Raw genomic sequence first — 23,895 nt, forward strand, 5'->3', positions numbered from 1 at the left:
TGAATTAGCTGCCCTTGCTGATGTCATTAAATTGTTACTATTTTATATTTTTATAAAACTTAATTATAGGTTTTCATTAAATTTTGTAACATTCAGTTATTTTGAAACCACTATGCTTAATTAATCTCATTCTCACTGATATTTCCCATGTGTTCTTGGTTTCCTTTAACTTCTCTTTCTCTTATGTACACATAGCTATCCAAACACTTTTCTACAAAAGCATGAATAGAATGCTGGACACATCATAGGTGATCTTTATGTTTTAGTGTAATCTTTTTTTTTTCTGTGTCCCCTTTTACGTCTTTGTGAATAATACCTCAGGGACTTGCTTCCAATCAAAATAGGACAACACTAGTTCATTATTCAATAGCTGTTTAATATTTCATGATGGAGCTGTGCCACTCACCTCTACATGGTCTTCCATATTTCTTTTTAAAGTTATGTTGTATTATTGAAACAAAAATATTTGAGATTGTTAAATTTAAACTGTAGTTCTGACAAAGAGCAACTTTGTTCCCTGAGGATCATTGAGAAATAATTATAGAAATATCTATCTGTCACATTGGGGAGGGTGTGGGGAGGCCAGGGATGCTCTAGACATTCTGCAATACATAGCACAGACATCACCACAAAGAGCAATCTCCCCTAGAATGTCAGTAATGCTGAGACTGAGAAACTTTGAGATAAAGGATCCTATACTTTTAATATCTGTGCTGTTCTTGGATTATTTTAGCAACATTGTAATTCTCTACATTTCTGTCACAAAAAGTAGATAATACCCCTTTGCTACCATTTTTAAAATACCAGGCAACAATATAACATCTTTTTAAGTGTTTTCCCAGTCTAATGGATTTAGACTGGGAAAACACTGGAAAAGTGTGTTGTTTTCTAATCTTGCACTGAATTTGATTCATATATTTGATCACCATTTTGATGTACCTGTTATTATTTTGTACCCACCTATTATATGCCTATTATTTTACCATTTTCAGCCTTCTGAATGATTTTTTAAACAATTTTATTGGAGAATAATTGACTTAAAAAGTTGTGTTAGTTTCGAGTGTCAGAAAAATGAATCAGTTATACATATACACATATCCATTCTTTCTCAGATTCTTTTCCCATATAGGTTATTATAGAGTATTAAGGAGATTGCTTAGTAGATCCTTGGTACTCATCTATTTTCTATATAGTAGTGTACATGTGTCAATCCCATTCTGCTAATTTATCCCTCCTCCCCATGGTTTTCCCTTTGGTGACCATAAGTTTGATTTCAAAATCTTTGAATCTGTTTCTGTTTTGTGAATAATTCTTTTGTATCATTTTTATTAGATTCCACAGGTACATGCATGTTGCTGCAAATGGCATTACTTTGTTCTTACGGCAGGGTAATATTTCATTGCATATATATACCACTTTATCCTTTCCTCTGTGGATGGACATTTATGTTGTTTCCTTGTCTTGGTTATTGTAAATAGTACTGCAATGAACATTGGGGTGCATATATCTATTCAAATTATGGCTTTCTCTGGATATTTTCCTAGGGGTAAGATTGGTGGATCATATGGTGGTTCTACCTTTAGTATTTTGAGGAACCTCCATACTGTTCCCCATAGCCATTGAACTAACATGAATCCCCACCAAGAGTGTAAAGGGGGAAATTTTTCCATACCCTTACCAGCATTTATTGTTTGTAGAATTTTCGGTATTCCCCTTCTGACCAGTGTGAGGTAATACCTCATTGTAGTTTTAATTTGCATTTATCCAATAATTAGTAAAGCTGAGCATCTTTTCGTGTGCTTTTTGGCCATCTATCTTTGATGAAAAGGCTCTTCAATAAGTGGTGCTGGGAAAACTGGAGAGCTACATGTCAAAGAATGAAATTAGGGATTTCTCATTATGGCCCAGCAGGTAAGGACCTGACATAGTCTCTGTGAAGATGCAGGTTTGATCCATGGCCTTGTCCAGTGTGTTAAGGATTTGGTATTGCCACTAGCTGCCACATAGTTTGCACATGTGCTTGACTACAGTGTTGCAGTGGCTGTAGTGTTGGTCTGCAGCTACAGCTCCAATTCAGCCCCTCGCCCAGGAATTTCCATATGCCACAGCTGTGAGCATGAAAAAACAAAATAAAATTAGAACATTTTTGTACACAAAAATAAACTCAAAATGGATTAAAGACCTAGATGTAATGCTGGATACTATAAAACCTTTAGAGACAAACATAGGCAGAACACACTTTTACATAAATTGCCAGCAATATCTTTTTGTATCTACCACCTAGAGTAATAAAAATAAAAACAAGAGTGGGATTTATGGGTCATATGGTAGTTCTATATTTTGTTTCAGAGGTACCTCCATACTGTTTTCCATAGTACTTGTGCCAGTTTACATTCCCAGCAGCATTCCCATTCTTGGGCTTATGTCCAGACAAAACTTTCATTGAAAAAGATACTGGCATCCATATGTTCATTGCAGCACTATTCACAATAGTCAAAACAAGGAAACAACCTAAATGTCCATTGATAGATGAATGGATTGAGAAGATGTGGTATATATACACAGCAGAATACTACTCAGCCATAAAAAAGAACAAAAACTATTTGAAGCAACATGGATGGAACTAGTGATTCTTTTACTAAATGAAGTAAGTCATAAAGAGAAAGAAAAATACCATGTGATATCACATATATCTGGAATCTAATATATGGCACAAATGAACCTTTCCACAGGAAAAAACTCATGGACTTGGAGAACAGACCTGCGGTTGCCAAGGGGCAAGGGGAGGTGGTGGTGTGTACTGAGAATTTGGGGGAGAATAGATGCAAACTATTGCATGTGGAGTGGATAAGCAATGAGATCCTACTGTATAGCACAGGGAACTATATCTAGTCACTTGAGATGGAACGTGATGGAGGATAATGAGAGAAAAATTATACATATATGTGTGTGTGTGTGTGTGTGTGTGTGTATGTATATATATGCATGCCTGGGTCACTTTGCTCTACAATAGAAATTGACCAAACACTGTAAATCAATTATAATGGAAAAAATTAAAATCACAAAATAAAAAATATAGAAAATAAATAAAATCAAAAATGTAAAAATACAAACAAACAAAAAAAAAACCAAATAGGACCTAATTAAACATAAAAACTTTTTCACAGCAAAGGAAACCATAAACAAACTGAAAAGACAACCCACAGAATGGGAGAAAATCTTTGCATGTGAAATGATTGACAAGGATTTAACCTTCAAAATATACAAATATCTCATACAGCTGTGTGTGTGTATATATATATATATATATATATATATGTAGACAACCCAGTCAAAAAATGGTAATAAGTTTCTAAACAGATATTTTTCAATATTTATATATTCAAATATCTAAACAGATATTTTTCAAATTAAAAATGAACATTTCTCAATTAGCATCGTAAAAATTTTTTCACATTTTATTTAGTTAAATGTGTTTATCACATTTTATTTAGTTAAATGTGTTATCTGACTTTATTGCCTTAATTAAGATTCTTTGGCCTACCTTGGGATTTCAATATGTTGATTTATAGGTATTCACAAAATAGTATTTGTTACTATTCCAGTGAATAGGTAATACCTCTGTTTTTTTAAATTTATTTTTTGACAATATGAGTGATGGAGGGGAAAAACTTCATCTTCTAATAGATTTCCACTTTAGCCAGATTTTTTTTACTTTTGTTTATTTTATTAAAGTACAGTTGATTTACAGTGTTGTACCAATTTCTGCTGTACAGCATAGTGACCCAGCCATATATACATATATGTTCTTTTCCTCATACTATCTTCCATCATGTTGTATCCCAAGAGAGTGGATACAGTTCCCTGTGTTGTACAGCAGGACCTCATACCTTATCCATTCTATTTTTTTAATTTATTTTTTATTGTTATTTCCCCCAACAGACTTTTTTTTTCCCACTGTACAGCATGGGGACCCAGTTACACCTACATGTATATGTAATTTTTTCTCCCATTGTTGTGCTGCATTGTAAGTATCTAGACATAGTTCTCAGTGCTGCACAGCAGGATCTCATTGTAAATCCATTCCATGAGCAATAGTTTGCATCCATTGACCCCAAGCTCCCAATTCCTCCTACTCCCTCCCCCACCCCTCAGACAACCACAAGTCTATTCTCCAAGTCCATGATTTTCTTTCCTGTGGAAGGGAACCTTTGTGCTGTATATTAGATACCAAATATGAGTGCTATGATATGGTATTTGTCTTCCTCTTTCTGACTTATTTCACTCAGGATGAGAGTCTCTAGTTCCATCCATGTTGCTGCAAATGGCATTATTTCGTTCTTCTTTATGGTGAGTAGTATTCCACTGTGTATATATACCACATCTTCCTAATCCAGTCATCTGTCAATGGACATCTGGTTGTTTCCAGATCTTGGCTATTGTGAATAGAGCTGCAATATACATGTGGGTGCATGTTTCTTTTTCAAGGAAAATTCTGTCTGGATATATGCCCAAGAGTGGGGTTCCTGGGTCATATGGTTGTTCCATGTATAGATTTCTAAGATACCTCCATAGTGTTCTCCATAGCAGTTGTACCAGTTTACATTCCCACCAACAGTGCAGGAGGGTTCCCTTTTCTCCACACACCCTCCAGCATTTGTTATTTGTGGACAAATTAATGATAGCCATTCTGACTGGTGTGAGGTGGTATCTTGTGGTAGTTTTGATTTGTGTTTCTCTAATAATCAGGGGTTTGGAGCATTTTTTCATGTGCTTGTTGGCCATCTGTATGTCTTCCTTGGAGAAATGTCTATTCAGGTCCTTTGCCCATTTTTACATTGGGTTGTTAGCTTTTTTGCTGTTGAATTTTATAAGTTGCTTGTATATTCTAGAGATTAAGCCCTTGTCCATTACATCATTTGAAACTATTTTCTCCCATTCTGTAAGTTGTCTTTTTGTTTTCTTTTTGGTTTCCTTTGCTGTGCCAAAGCTTGTCAGTTTGCTTAGGTCCCAATGGTTTATTTTTGCTCTTATTTCTATTGCTTTGGGGGACTAATCTGAGAAAATATTCATAAGGTTGTTGTCAGAGAGTGTTTTGCCTATGTATTCTTCCAGGAGTTTGGTGGTATCTTGTCTTAATATTCAAGTCTTTAAGCCATTTTGAGTTTATTTTCGTGCATGGTGTGAGAATACTTTAGACAGCTTTTATTCAACAATATAAACTTGCCAAACAAATTGAAATACAACTTTACTATACGTTAAATTTATTTCTATGCTGAGACCTTAATCCTGAGTCACTCAACAGATAACTTAGCCTCTACTATGCGCCAAAATTTCTTTTCTTTTTTTTTTTTTGTTTTTTTAGGGCCACACCCATGGCATATGGAGGTTCCCAGGCTAGGGGTCGAATCGGAGCTGTAGCCTCTGGCCTATGTCAGAGACGCAGCAACGCGGGATCCGACCTGCATCTGCAACCTACACCACAGCTCATGACAACACCAGATCCTTAACCCACTGAGCAAGGCCAGAGATCGAACCCACAACCTCATGGTTCCTAGTCGGATTCGTTAACCCCTGAGCCACGATGGGAACTCCTATGTGCCAAAATTTCTAAGAAATTTATATATTTTCATTTATGTCTGTACTTTTGCCAATTTAATTACTAACTCATATGATATCATTAAATCATTACCATTTTAATCCTGTCTTTTTTTATTGAAATATATTTGATTTCCAATGTTATATCCATTTCAAGTGTACAACATAGTGACTCAGTATCTTAATAGAGTATACACCATACAAAGTAATTATAAAATATTGGCTATATTCCTTTTGCCATCCAATATATTCTTGTAGATTATTTATTTTATGTATAGTAATTTGTGCTTCTTAATTCCCTACCATTCTGCTCCCTCCTTCCTTTGCTTTCCCCACTGGTAACAGACAGAGAAGGGCACATACTCTATGTAATCCCTTATATATGGACTCTTAAAAATGAATGAATACAACTAAATAGAAAATATTAACAGATATAGAGAAAAAAATGATTGTTTCAGTTAGCTTTTGATGCTCCATTCCGTTTTGCTTAGTGCAGTTGCTCTGAAACTATTCTTTTTAACATGGTTTAATTCTGCAGCCACTCTTTTTTTTATAATCTTATATTAACTTAAATGAGTTCCTATATAAGTACAGATATATTCACAAATCTTTCTATATTAGAAGTGCACAAGGGAGGTAAAGTCTCTGATGAGGTAAAGTCTCTGATGACTAGGATCTGGAATTATAGTGGCAGAGTCACAGTATAGTGAGATAAATATGTGTATGATATAGTGTCATCAGGCTTAAATCATTTGAAGAAAGTTATCCAGGGTAAGAGGATAAATATTCATCATGTGATCAGGATTTATAGAGCATGGTCTGGAAAGTATTTACATAATGGACAAACACCAGCACCAAGATTAAAGTGTGCCCATTGGATTTATTTTAAAAATCAAAACATTAAGCCCAAGAAAAACTAACAAAAGATATCCCATAAAAATAATAAAGTAAAATTTTAAATTTAATTTGTGTTACTAAGTGAAATATTTCTTTGTCATGTTATACATATACACATTGAAATATGGGAAATTGCTGTCCCTGTTTAAGGGAGTTTTTCATTGGGGTGAAGGTTTATTTGACATGTTTCAATTTTTTAAGTACATTATCTTCCTGTTTCATCTTGAAAACTTTATATTGTATGTTTTATATATATATATGATATCTATATATGTATATGTTTTCAGATATAGTATCATTCTCAGTTATTGATTCTCAGATATAGTATCATTTTACCTGTACAAATTTAGGCAACTTCAGCATGTCCCTCTAAAAGAAAAGGAGGATATTATATTCATCTAATTTTGTTAATATAATTATTTATTTTCCTTATCTAAAAATATTTATACAGCAGTTTCAAAATTACCATACCAGAGTTCTCATTACGGCTCAGTATGTTAAGGACACAGCGTTGTCTCTGTTAGGATGTGGATTCAATCCTTGTCCTTGCTCAGAGGATTAAGGGATCCAGCATTGTTATAAAAGCTGCAGTGTAGGTTGCGGATATGGATCAGATCTGATGTGGCCATGGCTGTGATGTGGCACACCTGCAGCACTGACATATGTGTTCTTAAAATGGCAAAAAAAATTAACAATACTCAGAGTAGTACTAAAAATTAAGATGATTGAATACATGTTAAGATTTCTCTGAGGGTGTGTGGCTATTGTCATTGCCCTTAAGATATATCTCACTTAGGATATACCTTCCAAATACTGAATTTTAACGTCATCTAAAATAACTCAAAAAAAGGATGACTTTTAAAACAACAATACTATTAATGTACATAAAATATTAAATACTGCATACCAATATATCCTCTCTTCCTGGCACACAGGCTTCTCTCTTGGACTCTCTGCCGTTTTGCATTGTGGATCCTGAGAAATATTCATTTCCCTACAAGTTAAGGTTTTAATGCTACTGAAAGGAATATATGAGAGACCGATTAGATCCTCCTCAACAGCATCCTATCTGCCTGTCTGACAGGCAGTGTTCACTGCAAACCCCTAATCAAAATGGTAACCACCTGTATATTTTCACCGTCACTTCTCTTCTCAGTATGGAGAAAAGAACTTCAGAAAATGAAAGTCCTTCTGTTGAGAGGATTAGAAAAGCACCTGAACAGACAGTGTCCTGGGTTTCTGCAGAATCACAGACAACCTTATCTCCATTTTTTCAGGTCCCAAGCCTCAGGAAACAGATTTAAATTCTCAAATGCATAAGACTGGATGATAAAGCAGAATAAATATTTTTTTTTCCTTTTTATAGACACACCTATGTCATATGTTAGTTCCCAGGTTAAGGGTGGAATCATAGCTGCAGCTGCAGGCCTACGACATAACCACAGCAATGCCAGATTGTGTAGTATCTGTGATCCAGGCTGCAACTTGCATCAATGCTGGACCCTTAATCCATTGAGCAAGGCCAGGAATCAAACCCACATCCTCACAGACACTACTCTTCCTCACAGATAATACTCAGGTTCCAAAATTGCTGAGCCACAACAGAAACTCCAGAATGAACTTTTTTATGCAAGAATCTTGAAAACTAGATCAATATATAAAGGTGCTTCTGTGAGTGTATCCATGGTAAAAGAACCCAGAAAAAAAATAAGGTCCTCAAACTGAAAAATTTTTGAGACCTATTGCTCTATAACAATAATGATGTTGGAATCCACTTGATACTCAGTTTATCCCTGCATTTTCCATGCTGGTTAGAGTTTTTGGGTAACTAGACCAGATGTACCTGGTACATATGTTGAGTTGGATTTTGTTTGAATATTGAGGCTTTATTCAGGAGTGTGTCAAAAATATGGCTGTTTATTGCTTTATTATTATTGTTACTTGTCTTTTTGTCCTTTTTAGGGTTGCACCTGCAGCATATGAAAGTTCCCAAGCTAGGAGTCTAATCGGAGCTACAGCTGCTGGCCTACACCACAACCACAGCAATGCCAGATCCAAGCCATGTCTGCAACCTACATCACAGCTCATGGCAACGCCGGATCCTTAACCCACTGAGCGAGGCCAGGGATCAAACCCGCAACCTCACGGTTCCTAGTCGGATTCGTTTCCACTGCACCAAGATGGGAACTCCCTATTGCTTTATTATTAATGAAGGGCAGATGTTGAGGACAATTTTCATCACATCTATTGGTGGTCTTTCAGGGGGAATTCATGAATTTAATGTATTTTTATTTTGTTACTATGAATGACTGGGAGTAAATTGAACTACTGAGATGCTGTTGACTCTCTGTTATGATGAATTTTAATTTTGTAAATCATCTTCCTTACTTCTCAACACATAGAGAAATATAGATGAAATTTGCCCCTAAATTTTAGGAATAATTACCAGCACTGTTAGCTTCATACCTGGTTCCCTTTTATTGTCATCCCCACTTTAAAATTTATGATCCTTTTCTAAACCAGATAATTTATCTATTGCATGGTATGTACTTTACTAATGACAATAATTACTTCCTTAGTAAAGGAAAATTAGAATGTAAGTTTAGTCCACATATCAATAATAAATATGCTTCTCACATAATTCTGAATGTCATTTTATGTTTATATTTAGGAAAAAAAAAACTTCTTCTTGAATGAAAAAGACAGTCCATAGGAATCAAATCCAATTATTGTTGGAGCCAATACCAAGAAATTACTAGAATTAATTTTAATATTACAATAGTATTTTAGATGTTAGAAAAGGCATTATCAAATTATAGAGTTTGCCACTGACTATTAACTCAATAAGTTCCAGAAGGATCTCCTTTCTAATCTTTAGAGAATGAGCATAAATTGGGTTTTCTTTTCATTACTTACAATGTGTAATTAACTTGGAATGTTTGAATTACTATGAAATCTCCTACCATACATTGTACCATTACACAAAGTCAACTTAAACTGGATCTTAGACTTGAATTAAAGTGTGGTATTCTTATGATTAACACCTTAAATGATTTTTAATCACTTTAACAAGAAGTCTATGCACTCACTGATGCTAAAAGTCAGTTTTATTTGCCTACCTGATTGTACCTCTCTCTCTAGTTGAAAAGGGGTTACCAGTGTTCTGGAGATATCAGGAGCAGTTGATCCTCAGAACAAGATCATACTTTGGAGGTCCACAGAGCATGGTTAAGACAGGTTCCTCTATGCAGATAGAAGAAAAATATTAACTCAAAGTTAGGATAAATTCAAGTTTAGACCTCTGGAAGTCAGGGAGGTTCATGAGAAGAAATAATAAAAACTGAATTCATCTGACTTCTAATCTGGTCTCCTGGGAACAGAGAATCTGTAGATTTTCCCTTCTTTCCAGTGTCCCACAGGGAAATGATGTGCTCAGAGGTGGGAGTAGCAGTGGAAACAGTGACTAAGGAGCAGACTTGAGGAGCTGTAAACATCTCCTGTGTTGCAGTCACTCAGGCTGAATAACTTTCAGCTGCACAAGACATAGTTATTGGTTTTGGACTCCTACCTCAGTCTGGGGGACCAGTGCTTCACTCCTTTCTTGTGACCTGTCTGGGAACAGAGCTTAAAACTTGATCATCAACAATCCATGGAGGAATTTGGATATTTACACTGAGACTTTCCTCTCATTGACCCACCCAAGTGAGTCTGAGAGTTTGATCGGTATACTGCAGGAAAGTTTCAGAGAGAATAGAAGTGACAAACTTTTATCTGAAATTACCTTGAGCCTAATCAGTTTATCCCAGAACATAGATATTTGTCATGTTGCTTTGCTATGTTGACTCATTAACTTGTAATTAATTTGTAATGTGTTCAAAAAGAGAAGTGTCTATTAGACTCAGCAACTCAAGTGTCATTGTTGACAAGTGATGGGAATGGAAATCCAGTTGGATAAGACTGATGAAGGAATTGGGAATATAAAATTAGAGCATATTAGAGGAGTTTTGTAGTTAAGGGGAGTAAGAAGAGTAGGTTTAGATTTCCCTTGGGGTGCAGTGGTTTAAGGATTCCTCATTGTCACTACTGTGGCTCAGGTGGCTGCTGTGGCATGGATTCCATCCCTGGCCAGAGAACTTCCACATGCCCTTGGTGTGGCAAAAAAGTAACTTTGAAGGCATGTTCAGTGAAATAAACATATTTTTATAACATTTTTTAAATGGGATGTATTTGATCAACTTTTATGTTTATTAGAAAAAAACACACCCATGGAAATAGTACCTTGCAACAACTGTTCTTGAGACATACACATACACAGCATGTTCTTTCATGTTGGTTATTCACATGTAAAGCTGTGTCTAACATGCAAAATGATATGCTACTGAGCTGTACATTGAAATTGTTCATTACCAGGTAGGGGGAAAGCAATGAAGTCATTTGTGAGGTAGAAGAAAAACTCAGCAAATCTTATCACCAGTGATAATCATTCACTTAGTAACATGAAAAAAACTATGCCAATCTTTTTAACATATCTTGACTAAATTTATCTCCCGGCTTGGGAGCAGAGATTGTACTCTCCTCACAATTTGAGTAAGAATATTAACACTTAGAACAGGTCTGTATTATCACTATGCTCAAGAAGCTAATATGTGGTCGATCCAAAATTCAAACGTTGGTTTTCTGATTCAAAAGTTTTGCATTTAAAATCATTTAGAAAGGTTTTTTTAACATTCATGTTTTAAAGTCCCATCTCTTCTATTGTTATACATTGCCTATTTTCTGCTGTAAATTCTGGGTTAATTCCCTTTGCTCACTTTCCTAGGGGAGTGTTCAATCAATAAAATGTCTTTTCATCATAAAGATAATGATTCTTTTTTTCCCTTTAATAAATGGCTTCATGCTGCTTTATTAGATATACTAGGCATCAAGAGACTATATCTGGGGTTGGATTTCTGCCAGAACCAAGTAAGCTTTTTCCACATCACAGTCTCTCAGGGACCACCTGAGCTCATTATACCTTGTTTTCTAAATGAAGGAACTTGGCATGGGAATGACCATTGTATGCATCACCTGGGCCATCTGATTTGTCCTGGAGGATGAAGTGGCTGTAGAACTGAGGTATACATACCCCAACATCTGTGCCCTAAAACAAGGAAACCAACAAGAGGTGAGATCCACAGGCTGATCTTGTTTTCTTCCATATGTTCTTTTCTTTTTTCTATCTCAGTTTTTTTATATACTTCAATTTAAAATTGTCTTTTAATATTTGGCAAAAGTTTAATTTAATTTAAAATTTAATATGGGTCCTATAAATGGAACCCTATGTCCTTGGGTAGTTTGTCAAATTGAATTAGGGTACTATTTCTAAATTCTTGATGGTAAAGATAATTTTATGTTGACTATTGCCTAATTTCTTAATTATTGTGGCCAGAAGTAGGAAAAGCTAGAGGGTAAGAAGCCCAGTAAACCATAATGTGCTGTGTGTGTTTGTGTTTGTATGAGTGTGTAATGTGCACTTCTCTGGGCAGTGATACTTAAGTTTATATACTCCAAAATGTGACCTTTAAAACATAGATACAACAGCATTAAGCAGCAGATGGAAATAAGGAGGGATCAATTTCTATTCACAGGAATCATTTGAAACAAAATTTAAAAAGTCAAAGTAACAAGGTGTGAATGAGGAGACTCCCTATGTTTTGAAGTTTCAGCCCTCACAGCTGGAAACCTACCTTGTTCCTCAGCTCTCTCTGTCACCATCTCTTCTCAACCTCCCTCATGTTCATTCCCCTCAACATTTTGGCTTCCATTTGAATCTTGAACCTTTGAAATAAATGCTATCCTCAAGGCCTTTGCACTGACTTGTTCTCCAGCAGATAATCTGGAGTCTCCGCTTTGTCTTCCAGCAGATCTCTGTGTAAATTTCTCCTTGTTTGCATGTTTTCCTGAACTCCTGGTGATCTGTAACAACTCCATTTGCTCTATTTTATACGCACATGTATTTTCCTAATACCTGTCACCTTAAGACATGGTGTATGTTTCTCATTTGCTAACTTATTATCTTTCTTCATCATTGGACTGTGGGGAGTTTTGTTCTCCACATCCCACATATTTACCCTAGAAGATGGTCAGTAATCAAAATAAATTCCTCAAATGCATGAAAGAATTTTTGCATTTAAGCCATGTAATACATGACTTCTTGGCAGAAAGGCTGAGTGGAGGGCAAGAATTTCTAATCAGAGATGTCACAGAAGATCCCTTACAAATGACCAAATGTATAATTTATAACATTTCAACACAGCAATGCCCACATGTGTAAAAATTAAGCATGTTCTTGTTTCTTTCTCAATAGTAATCTCATCACATGGTACCAGGCAATGATACAGGATTTTCACAATTTTTTCTTCTGGGATTTTCAGAGGAACCAGAACTGCAGCTCCTCATATTTGGACTTTTCCTCTCCATGTACCTGATCACTGTGTTGGGAAACCTGCTCATCATTCTGGCCATCACTTCAGACTCCCACCTCCACACACCCATGTACTTTTCCTCTCCCACCTATCCTTTGTAGACATCTGTTTTACCTCTACGACTATCCCAAAGATGCTGGTAAATATAATGACTCACACCAAAGTCATTATCTATGAAGATTGTCTCACCCAGATGTATTTTTTCCTCCTCTTTGTACAGTTGGACAACTTTCTTCTGACTGTGATGTCCTATGACCGTTTTGTGGCCATCTGCCACCCACTGCATTACACAGTCATTATGAACCCACTTCTCTGTGGACATTTAGTTCTAATCTCCTGGGTGATAGGTGCTCTGAATTCCTTATTACAAAGCTTACTGGCATTGCGGCTGTCCTTCTGTACAGTCTTGGAAATCCCCCACTTTTTCTGTGAATTCAAAGAGGTGATCCAACTTGCTTGTTCTAACACCTTTCTTAATAACACTGTGATGTATTTTGCAGTTGGGCTGTTTGGTGGTGGTCCATTTGCTGGAATTTGTTACTCATACTCTAAGATAGTTTCCTCCATACATGGAATATCATCAGCTCAGGGGAAGTATAAAGCATTTTCTACCTGTGCGTCGCACCTCTCTGTTGTCTCCTTATTTTATTGTACAGGCCTAGGAGTGTACCTCAGCTCTGCTGCTACCCACAGCTCACACTCAAGTGCAACAGCCTCAGTGATGTACACTGTGGTCACACCCATGCTGAACCCCTTCATCTACAGTCTGAGGAATAAAGACATAAAGAGGGCTCTGAGAAGATTCTTAGGGATGGCAGCTATAAAAGGACCAATTTTCCTACAGCTGAAGAAGTGTCAGTTATTTCAGAGCTCAAAGCATTAGAGACATAAATTATAATTCTTGATCAGATCATAGAACTAACACTTCTATTTATTGCCTGGTCTTTCCATTTCTTTGATTTCAGCTTTGCCTTACCATTTTGGAAACTCACTTAAGATTTCTGTTCTGTCTGATATATGGACAGTTTTCCATTTTCTCTATTTTTCTACTTTCCCAGGTTTTCCTCCAACTTGGATAGGACATCTTTGGAAATTTCTGTATATTTCATGGGAAAAACTGAATCTTTTAAATTTTTAATAATCTTTTTTAAACTAGAGTATACTTGATATTCAGTATTTTGTCAATTCCTGCTGTACAGCCTATTGACCCAGTCATACATATATATGCTTTCTTTTTCTCATGCTCTCTTCCATCGTATTCTATCCCAAGAGAGGAGATAGTTCCCTGTGCTGTACAGCAAGACCTCATTGTTTGTGCACTCTAAATGTAGTGGTTTGCATCTACCAATTTTTTCTGAAAGTTCCCTTGTGATGAAGCAGGTTAAGGATCTGGCATTGCTGAAACTGGGGTGCAGGCCACAAGTGTGCCATGATCCTTGATCTGGAACTTCCACATGTCATGGGTGTGGCAAAATACATATATTTTTTCTTATATAACATTTATCTTCCCAAGTAAGTTTCCTTTAAAATTTCAGTAAAGAATTGTTAATTTGTACTACTCACATGGGAAAAAAAAATACCTTTGGCAACTAAAGTAACATACAATTCAATAGTAGAGTAAAATCTGAAACCAATGTTTTCACCTTGGGTTTGTCGTTCTATTTCACTACTTCAATTGTTCTTCCTAATAATATCAACTTTATTTATGCTACTGAGTTTTATAACTTGTCTCTTAGTGATATACAATTCAGCCTCTGGTCCCCAATGTCAACATAGGTATTGATAAAAATTGATTACTGAATATACATCTCACAGTGGATTCTACATTGAAAGGCAAGTGTGAATAAATAGATTGACCTAATATGGACTTACCATCAGAGATGACCTTAAATATGTTAGTAAAATATTATACCTCACATTTCATTATTGTGCAAAATATTTCTTTCTCATCTGTACACCTACTCATTGAGGTATGGAAGATTGTTTTCCACATGCGAGAGGTGGTTGCACATTGGCATTAATTTTATGTTTTTTTCCCTGGGTCATTCCTTTTTTTGGCTTTAAAAATTCCTGTGCTGCCTATAATTATGAATCCTCTACTGCTCTGAACAAAATATCTCCCCTTTTCAAAACTTTGTCATAACCACTAGAGAATTGGAAGCAGTTTCAACGATATCATGGTAAACCAATACATATTTCCTTCCAGCTTAGCCATCTTCAATATTCATGGTCAAAGGATGACTCAAGAAAGCTTTAATTTCTACCCAGTCATGTGATTTAAGATCGCCATTTTTTTTTTCCTGCACAACATGCATTTCCATCCAACCTGTCCAAGTTCCCTGGAATGGAACATTAACATCACCAACTGATAAGATAGTTACCTGAAATAAATGTAAACAACATGAATATGGTCTCCCAATCAGAACATATGACAAAAAAAAACCCCATAGATTAGTATAACTGCCTTCTTTCATCACTGTTTTCTTTGATTATTGTATCAGTTAGCTATTGCTGCATAACTAGCTGTCCTAAATCATATGGTTTATTATAATGCCTCTATTACCAAATGAGATTACATGGTTGTAGTTGCTCTGTTAAGATCTTCATAAGTCCATACAGCTGTGAGTCTCTACATTGTGAATGTTGTGGGTAATCTTATCCCCCCAATGTGCTCATTCCACACCAATGCGCTCACCTTGCATCAATAAATTCAAGAATAGTCGATTTTAACAAAATCCCCTGGGATGAACCACACTATCTATATCTATGTTAGGTACTGGTTGTGTCCCACACACATCACCTTATTTCTTTTCACTTATGTGTTTTCTCAGTCCAAATAACAACTGCAAACTCCTGGAGTTCTTTGCCCAAGAGCATTATCTGACAAACAGCTTTGTATGACCAACCTCTGCCAACTTGCATGGCTATCTAATAGGTGCAGTGAAGTAATACCCTCTATAATGTCTTTCTATGTTCTCATGTAGCAAGTTGATATATGACCTTTAGGAATCCATTAAGATTTTACCCAAAACATTATTTGTATGATAGTCCTGGCTTCCCTCCATGATCTATTCCAAGCAAGCTATATCTCAACCCACACCTCTCTTTTAGAGGCATCTGGATTTATTTAGGTTTCAAGCTAGGTGGTTGCTCTGGCATCATGCTTTTCCTGAGTGGTTGAGCTCAGTGCCAAGAGAAGCTTTTTGGCTCATGATTTCTCACACAGTGGAAAGTGAGAGCACATGAGTGAGTGAATATCATCCTCAGCCATGCAGAACACCGCCAGAGAGACCCAGAATTTTCATGCCCATCAAGAAAACTGAAGTGTGTTTTATATATATATATATGATTGAAGTAGAAATTCCCAGTGAAGACAAACACAAGAAAAGATGTTCAACATCACTTCTGATCAGGGAAATGCAAATCAAAACCACAGTGTGATATCCTCTCACATATGTTACTAATTGTATGACAAAAGATAACAAATGTTTGCTAGGATATGGAGAAAAATGAATACTTGTACACTGTTTCATGATGGGCACAGCCGTTGTGAAAAAGAATATGGAGTTTCCCTAAAAAACTGAAAATAGAACTACCATAGGCTCCAGCAATCTCCCTCTCACTCTCTGAGTATATATCCAAAGGAAATAAAATCGCTGTCTCAAAAAGATGTATGCACCTTTATGCTCAGTGTTCATTTCAGTCTTATTTTACAATAGCCAAGACATGCCTGGAAACAAACTACGTCTCCACTAATGAATGAATGTGTAACGAAAATTTGATATACATAGGTTTTTCAGTGATTAAAAAAGAAAGAATTCATGTCATTTTTTACACAATGGATGAACATGGAAAGCACTTAATAAATTAACTAAGTCAGGCAATGAAAGGTGAAACTGTACAAGCTCTCTTAAATGAAGTATCTAGAAAAGCCATACTCACAGAACAGAGCAAATAGATGGTTGTCTGGAACTTTGGTGTGAGGGAAACATTGATCAAAGAGTACAAACTTGCAGCCATAAAGTGGACAAGGTCCAGGGATCTAATGTACAGCATGGTGACTAGGGTTCAGAATACTGTAATGTATACTCAAAAATTGCTGATAAAGTATATTTTAAACATTCTTATCACAAAAAGGTAATTATAGCAAGTGCTGGATATGTTAACTAATATTATTGTGGTAATAATTTCATAATTATTCTGTTATCAAGTCATCATACTGTATACTTTACAATTAAACATGGTATATGTCAATTATACCTCAATAAGGCTGGAAAAAAATTTAAAGTCTCAGAGCAAGGAGTGTGGATGTGAAACCTACTTAGATGAATGGAATAGTGCATCAATCATTGTAAAGAATAAAATTCTACATGGGGCAAGCAGACACACAACCATTTCCTACTTCTTTTGACAAACATTTATAAATGATATGCTGTAGAATTGCAAAAAGGAAGATACAAGGAGTTTATGGAATAATTTGATTCACCAAGATACAGCAGCTTTGCAGGTATTTCCTAGAGTAGAGCATAGTAACACAGCCTGCCATATCTACAGGCAAAAGTTCTGGGCCAGGAATTCAACCCGAGTCACACCAGTAACAATGCCAAATCCTTAACCACTAGGTCGCCAGGGAACTCTGAGTCTAAAGTTTCTGACTGTGGCCCTTTGGAGCCAATGTGAGAGGGTCAGAGGTTATGTCCTTGAGTGAAACACAGCATAATTGGTGGCTCCTCAAGCATTCTTCTCCATGTGTGAGGCCCAGGGAGGAGATGTCCTTGCAAGAGGAGAGCTCACTGTCTCCAAGGAACAAGGCAGTGCTGAACTCACCTTCAGACCTTAGAGATTCTCTGATGTCACATTGAGCTTAGTAAATGCAGAGCTGAGATACAGTCCCAATAGTTCCTGTTGATTGAGCATCTACTCTGTGCCAGGTGTTTCCTACCAGCTCTAAATTGTTACTGACTTTGCACACCAATTCCATATCATAGGTGGAATCTCTCTATTTTCAGATTAGGAACCAGAGGCCTAAAACATTAATTTCCTGTCATGAAAGGAAAATAAAACACATATGTAAATTTGAGCACATGAAAGCTAAATAATTCCCTACTGTCTCAGTGGATTAAGGGTCTGGCATCATCACTGCTGCGGCACAGGTTCTATATCTGGCCTGGGATTTCTGCATGCTATGGGACTAACTAGAAAAAAAAGAAGCTGAAATACTGAGTCCATCATTTGACCACACAAGCTCAGACCTGAGGTGGACAGGAGGCTTCTTGGTGGAGAAGGACTCAAAATATCTTGCCTGACTCTAACACTGGACCATTGTCTTTACACTCAAAGAATGGTCCACAGCCCAGGACCTGTATCATCAGCATCGACTAGGAGGAAGTTGCAAGTGCAGAATCTCTTGGTCCATCTTAGACCTGCTGAATCAGAATCTGCATCTCAACAGAATCCCCAAGTTATTCCTACACATGTTGATGTTGGGGATGTTCTGGTCCAGTATAGTGTTTCTCACATTCCCACTACTGACATTCCTGCTTGTTAATTATTTGTGATGACAGCCATCCTGAGCATCATAGGATGAATAGTAGCATCCTTGACCTCAAACCACTAGGTGGAAATAGCACCACCCAGGTTGGGACAACCAACATTTCTTAATAGCGCCAGGTGTTCCTCAGAGGGAAAATCACTCCACTTGATACCTGTAGGTCCAGAGCATAAGAAATGTGAAAATCTTGAGTGAGCACCAATCAAAGCTCATGCCTCACTCAGTTCATAACTTTAGGCAGATCCCCTCACCCCTTCCTATTTTGGCAAATATAGAATAAGGTACATATAGAACAGACATCAGAGAATGGACTTTGTGAAAATAAAAGAAGACAATCCAGACAAGATTCTAATCTCAGTGCATATTCCCTAAAAAGATCTATACCTCATAATTAACATTTTAAAATGAAACACTGGACAACAGCTTTTAATGTGTGTTCCAAGCATGAATCTCCAAAAATCTTGTCAAAAGCGTGTTTAAGTGAAGGATTATAGTATACATGTAACTATAGCAAAGGAGCACATTCTCGCTCTTTGACAAAGAGACTAGAAATTTTCTAGAGTTCTTTGGAAAGGTCCCCACCACAAGACACTATTTTGGAGGTCCATTAGACCTACCAAAAATGTACCTCAGTCTTAGATTTGGAGAAACTGTTAACTCAAGATTGTGATATCGAAGTTCAATATAGCTAAACTCTAGAAAACAGAGGAGTTCTTAGACAAGGAGAAATATAAACTGGATTTGACTCTCTTTTAACCTCATCTCCTGGGAACAGAGAATATGCAGGAAAAAAATTCCTTTTGTCCATACCACTGTCCCACAGATAAGGATGTGCACAGGAGTGGGAATAACAATGGAAACTGTGCCTAATGAGCAGATAGAGGGAGCTGTAAACATCTGCTGCATTCCCACAGCAAATACAACCTTGGAGAGACAGGACATAGTTGTTGCTTTTGTAGTTGTCACTCTGGCTAGAGGACAAATGCTTTACTCCTTCCTGCTATCCTCACAGAAAATAGAGCTTCAGTCTTCATCATCAGCCATCAGAGAGGAACTGGATTTCCACACTGAGACCTTCCACTCGAGACCCAATCCAGATGAGTCCGACAGTCCAGTAGAAACTTCAGGAAAGATTCAGTGATAATGTAAGTGGAGAACTTTAAAGTCACCCAGGAGCCTAACCAGCCTAATACAGAGCCAAGAGACTGCCATGCTTTTCTAGGCTGACAAATATGTTTAAAATAGTTTCATTTAATATAACTTAAAGATCAATATCTGTGGACTCAATAAATGAAGGGCCATTAATGATAGGATGGAATTCTAATTGGATGAGAATGAAGGAATGGGAAGCATAATGTGGTTCCAGTAAAACTGGTACATACCTGAGTAGTTTTTCAGTGCAGGGGGTAGGAAAGTGAAGTAGTAGGTTTAGAAGCATGGCTAGTGAAGTTTTTCAGATGGGATGTATTTGAACATGTTCTGTACTTATTCAAAGGATCCAGATCCTGTGAGTTAGGTACTTTCTTCCAGTAGCAGCTCCTGAGACACACAGTTCATGTTATTGTCTCCCATTTAATATTGACATGAAAAAAATATTTTAATATACATGTAAGGGTATGCCAAGGAGCATTTCTTTCCAATTATTTTACTACCTGGGAGGCTAAATATATATTTTGACCTTGTTAGCCATTAACTTTCTATATATAAATTGTCTTGGCAAGTACTTTGCCTTTTATCCTGGGATCTGAATGTTTTTCTTCTTTTTTATTGGGGTCTTTCCAAAATAAGATTTTCTCACCAAGTTTGGTGTATGCCATTAAAATCTTGATTTTATTTTTTAATATTTGTTTTCTAATTATAGTTTGTTTATAATATTGTGCCAATCAAATTTGGCTGTATATAAAATGATCCAGATATAAATATATAAATAAATATTTATTATGTTATATTATATATATTTTTGTATAGTTGATTTACATATTGTGCCAATTTTGTCTGTACAAATAGTTATCTTGGTGTGCATATATATATATATAAAACATTCATATATTTATGAATATGTATTATACACACATCATATATTTATTAATATTATTTTCATATATCATATATGTGTGATATTTGTATATCATATATGGGTGTATGAATATTATTTTTTCATATTATCTTCCATGATTAATTCTTATATGTATTTATGTGTAGATACGTTTAGAGGGTTATGTGAGAGTTTGTAAATTGTATGTGGTCAAATCTATCAGTCATATTGTGTTCACTTCATGGCTTTATTCATTTTTTAAAATTTATTGGAATATAGTTGAATTACACAGTTTTGTTAGTTTCAGTTGTAGAGCAAATTGGATCAGTTATATGTATATTTGTATTTATATATTACACACACACACACACACATTCTTGTCAAATTATTTTCCAATATAGATTGTTAGAGTATTGAGTAGATTTCCCTGTGCTATGCACTTGGGCCATGTTACTTATCTATTTTGTATGTAGTAGGGTATATATGTTTATCTCAATCTCCTAATTTATCCCTCTACCCCCCCCAACATTTTCCCTTTGGTAACTATAAGTTTGGTTTCAAAGTCCTTGTAGCAAGTTCACTTGTATCATTTTTTTAGATTCCACATATAACTGATATCATATAATATTTGTTTTTCTTTGTATGACTTCTTCAGATAATCTAGGTAATCTTCATTATAATCTAGATAATCTCTAGGTCCATCCATGCTGCTGCAAATGGTGTTACTCCAACCTTTTATATGGATAGGTAATATTCCATTATATATATCTACTATATCTTTATCCATTTCTCTGTTGATGGACATTAAAGTTGCTTTCATATCATGGCTACTGTAAATACTGCTGCAATGAACATTAGGGTCCATATATTTTTTGAATCCTGGCTTTCTCTGGATTGATTTTAAACATTCAAACTTCTTCTGCATCCTTAATAGTAAGGAGTAGGTTTTTATGCATATTGCTATCTTATTTCACATCCAATTATCTCATTTCATTTTATGTTTAATTTAATTTTTAAAATAAATCTGTTTTTTTAAATACAATTACCTTCCCTCACGTTGTAGAAAACATTCTTTTGTATTCAACTAAAAATCTCTTATATATTGTTTTATAAGCACTATTGAGGCCATTTCTGTTTATATAAACTGAAATAATAATTTTAGATACTGTCTTTCTTACTACATATTAAAAACAATAAATCAGAGATACTGACATGGCTCAGCAGTAACAAACCCAGCTAGTATCCATGAGAAAGTGGGTTTGGTCACTGGTCTCACTCAGTACTGGTTAAGGATCTGGTACTGCAGTGAGCTGTGGTATAGTTCCCAGATGTGGCTTAGATCCAGGTTGCTATGGCTGTGGTGTAGTTTGGCAGCCATAGCTCTGGTTCGACCCCTAGCCTGGGAACGTCAATATGCCACAGGTGTGACCTCAAAAAAAAAAAAAAAGACAAAAACACCCCAATAAATCATAATTGGGAGGGAAGAATTGAGAGTATGGTAATAATATATACACACTAATGCATAAAAGAGATGATTAATAAGAATTTACTGTAGACCACAGGAAAATCTACTAAGTAATTTGTAATAAACTAATGGGAAAAAAGAACGGACATATCTGCATGTATGACTGATTCACTTTGCAGTACATTTGAAAGTAACAACTTTGTAAGGCAACTATATGTGAATAAAATTAAATAAAAATAAATTTATTGTAAGAAAGGGGAAAAAACTATATTTTCCTATTCTTCTATTCCAAGATTTTTTCCATTTCATCTTTACTTACACACCCATGTTGGTGTGATTGATTCATTATTATTTTAGATATTTTAGGTATTTGTATTAGATTTTTTCAATTTATTTATTTGAATTTACTATATTTAACAGAGTTAAATTTTGCTACCTTTCTTTCAATTTACTGGATTCTCATTGTCTTAAAATTCATTTCTATATAAACACAAATTTTGTGACAACATAGACGTGAACAAAGCAGGTGAGGCCCTTGCTCTTTTGGATAATGCATGTAACAGAGAAAGCAAAAAGCAAGGAAGTAAATGCTTGTATGACATAAGGTATAAAGCATATAAGGAAAGGGGGTAGATTGTCATGGAATATGCACGATTTTATAGAGAATCATCTGAGGGGGTCACTGCCACGTTGAATGAGGAAAAAAATCAGGACTAGACTGTGCCCACTGGATTTGTCCAGAAAGAGATCAAAGCCCAAACCACAAGAATAAGAGAGGAAGGAACACCACAAAGAACAGTGAGAGAAGGGCCAGCCCTATCCCACTGCTGGAACACATAAAAACAATTGTGATACAAGCATGGAACAAGTACAAGAACAACAGATCAGGAGCCTGAGCTGGGTGCCATGATGAAGCTAGTGGAGCGGTCAGTGTGTGGTCCCTTGAGCCTGAGGTGACATGAGCACAAACACTGCTGTCTTCTCTGCAACCTGCCTGTTTTGACAGGCCCTTCCTTCATGTTGCATTTTTCTCATGGAAGAAACTGTCCTTCTTTTAAACTATTTTTCATTACTTCAGTGGATTTGTAATTTTTAGCATGACTTTTACCTAGTTATCTACCTCGTCAATGCACGCAAACACACAAATACACACATGTACATACACACACAACTAAAAAAAGAGAGTAAGCACCAGTAATGAACATCCATATACTAACAGAAGGAATTATAATAAATTTTTACATATATTTGACTAAATCTATCAACAGCCTTAGGAAGTTAGACACCACTATTTCTTAGCATTTCTAAGAGTATATTAACATTAAAATATTGGTTGTCTCCATAAATGCAAACAGCTGATATGTAGTAGATCCATGATTCAACATTCAGTTACTGATCCCAAAATTTTGCATTTAATATGATTCAGAAAAGTCTTTTAATATTTTATCTTTAGGAGTTCCCATCGTGGCTCAGTGGTTAACGAATCCAGCTAAGAACCATGAGGTTGTGGGTTTGATCCCTGGCCTTGCTCAGTGGGTTAAGGATCTGGCATTGCTGTAAGCTGTGGTGTAGGTTGCAGACACAGCTCAGATCCCACATTGCTGTGGCTCTGGTATAGGCCGGCAGCCTCATCTCTGATAAGACCCCTAGCCTAGGAATCTCCATATGCCACAGGAGCAGCCCTAGAAAAGGCAAAAAGACTATATATATATACATATATATATATATGTATATATATATATATATGTAGCTATGTATAACTATATATATACATAACCTTTAAAATTTTTGTACATTGTATATTTCTTTGTATAAAAATGGATTTATTTAATTTGCTTATATTTCTGGCAGGATATCTATCCATTATGATGTCTTGACATAGGAA

General features: G+C 35.9%; 1 pseudogene; it reads left to right on the forward strand.

Annotated features, from left to right (window-relative positions):
* The first annotated feature begins 12,853 nt into the window (after positions 1 to 12,853).
* On the forward strand, positions 12,854 to 13,842 carry LOC100525736 (olfactory receptor 7A17-like; annotated as a pseudogene).
* Positions 13,843 to 23,895: the final 10,053 nt, after the last annotated feature.

Source organism: Sus scrofa, chromosome 2 (genome assembly GCF_054392235.1).
Source record: "Sus scrofa isolate SSC_HxYL_T2T_F1_AM1 chromosome 2, Sscrofa_HxYL_maternal_Yorkshire_Landrace_v2.0, whole genome shotgun sequence".
Classification (NCBI taxonomy): domain Eukaryota; kingdom Metazoa; phylum Chordata; class Mammalia; order Artiodactyla; family Suidae; genus Sus; species Sus scrofa.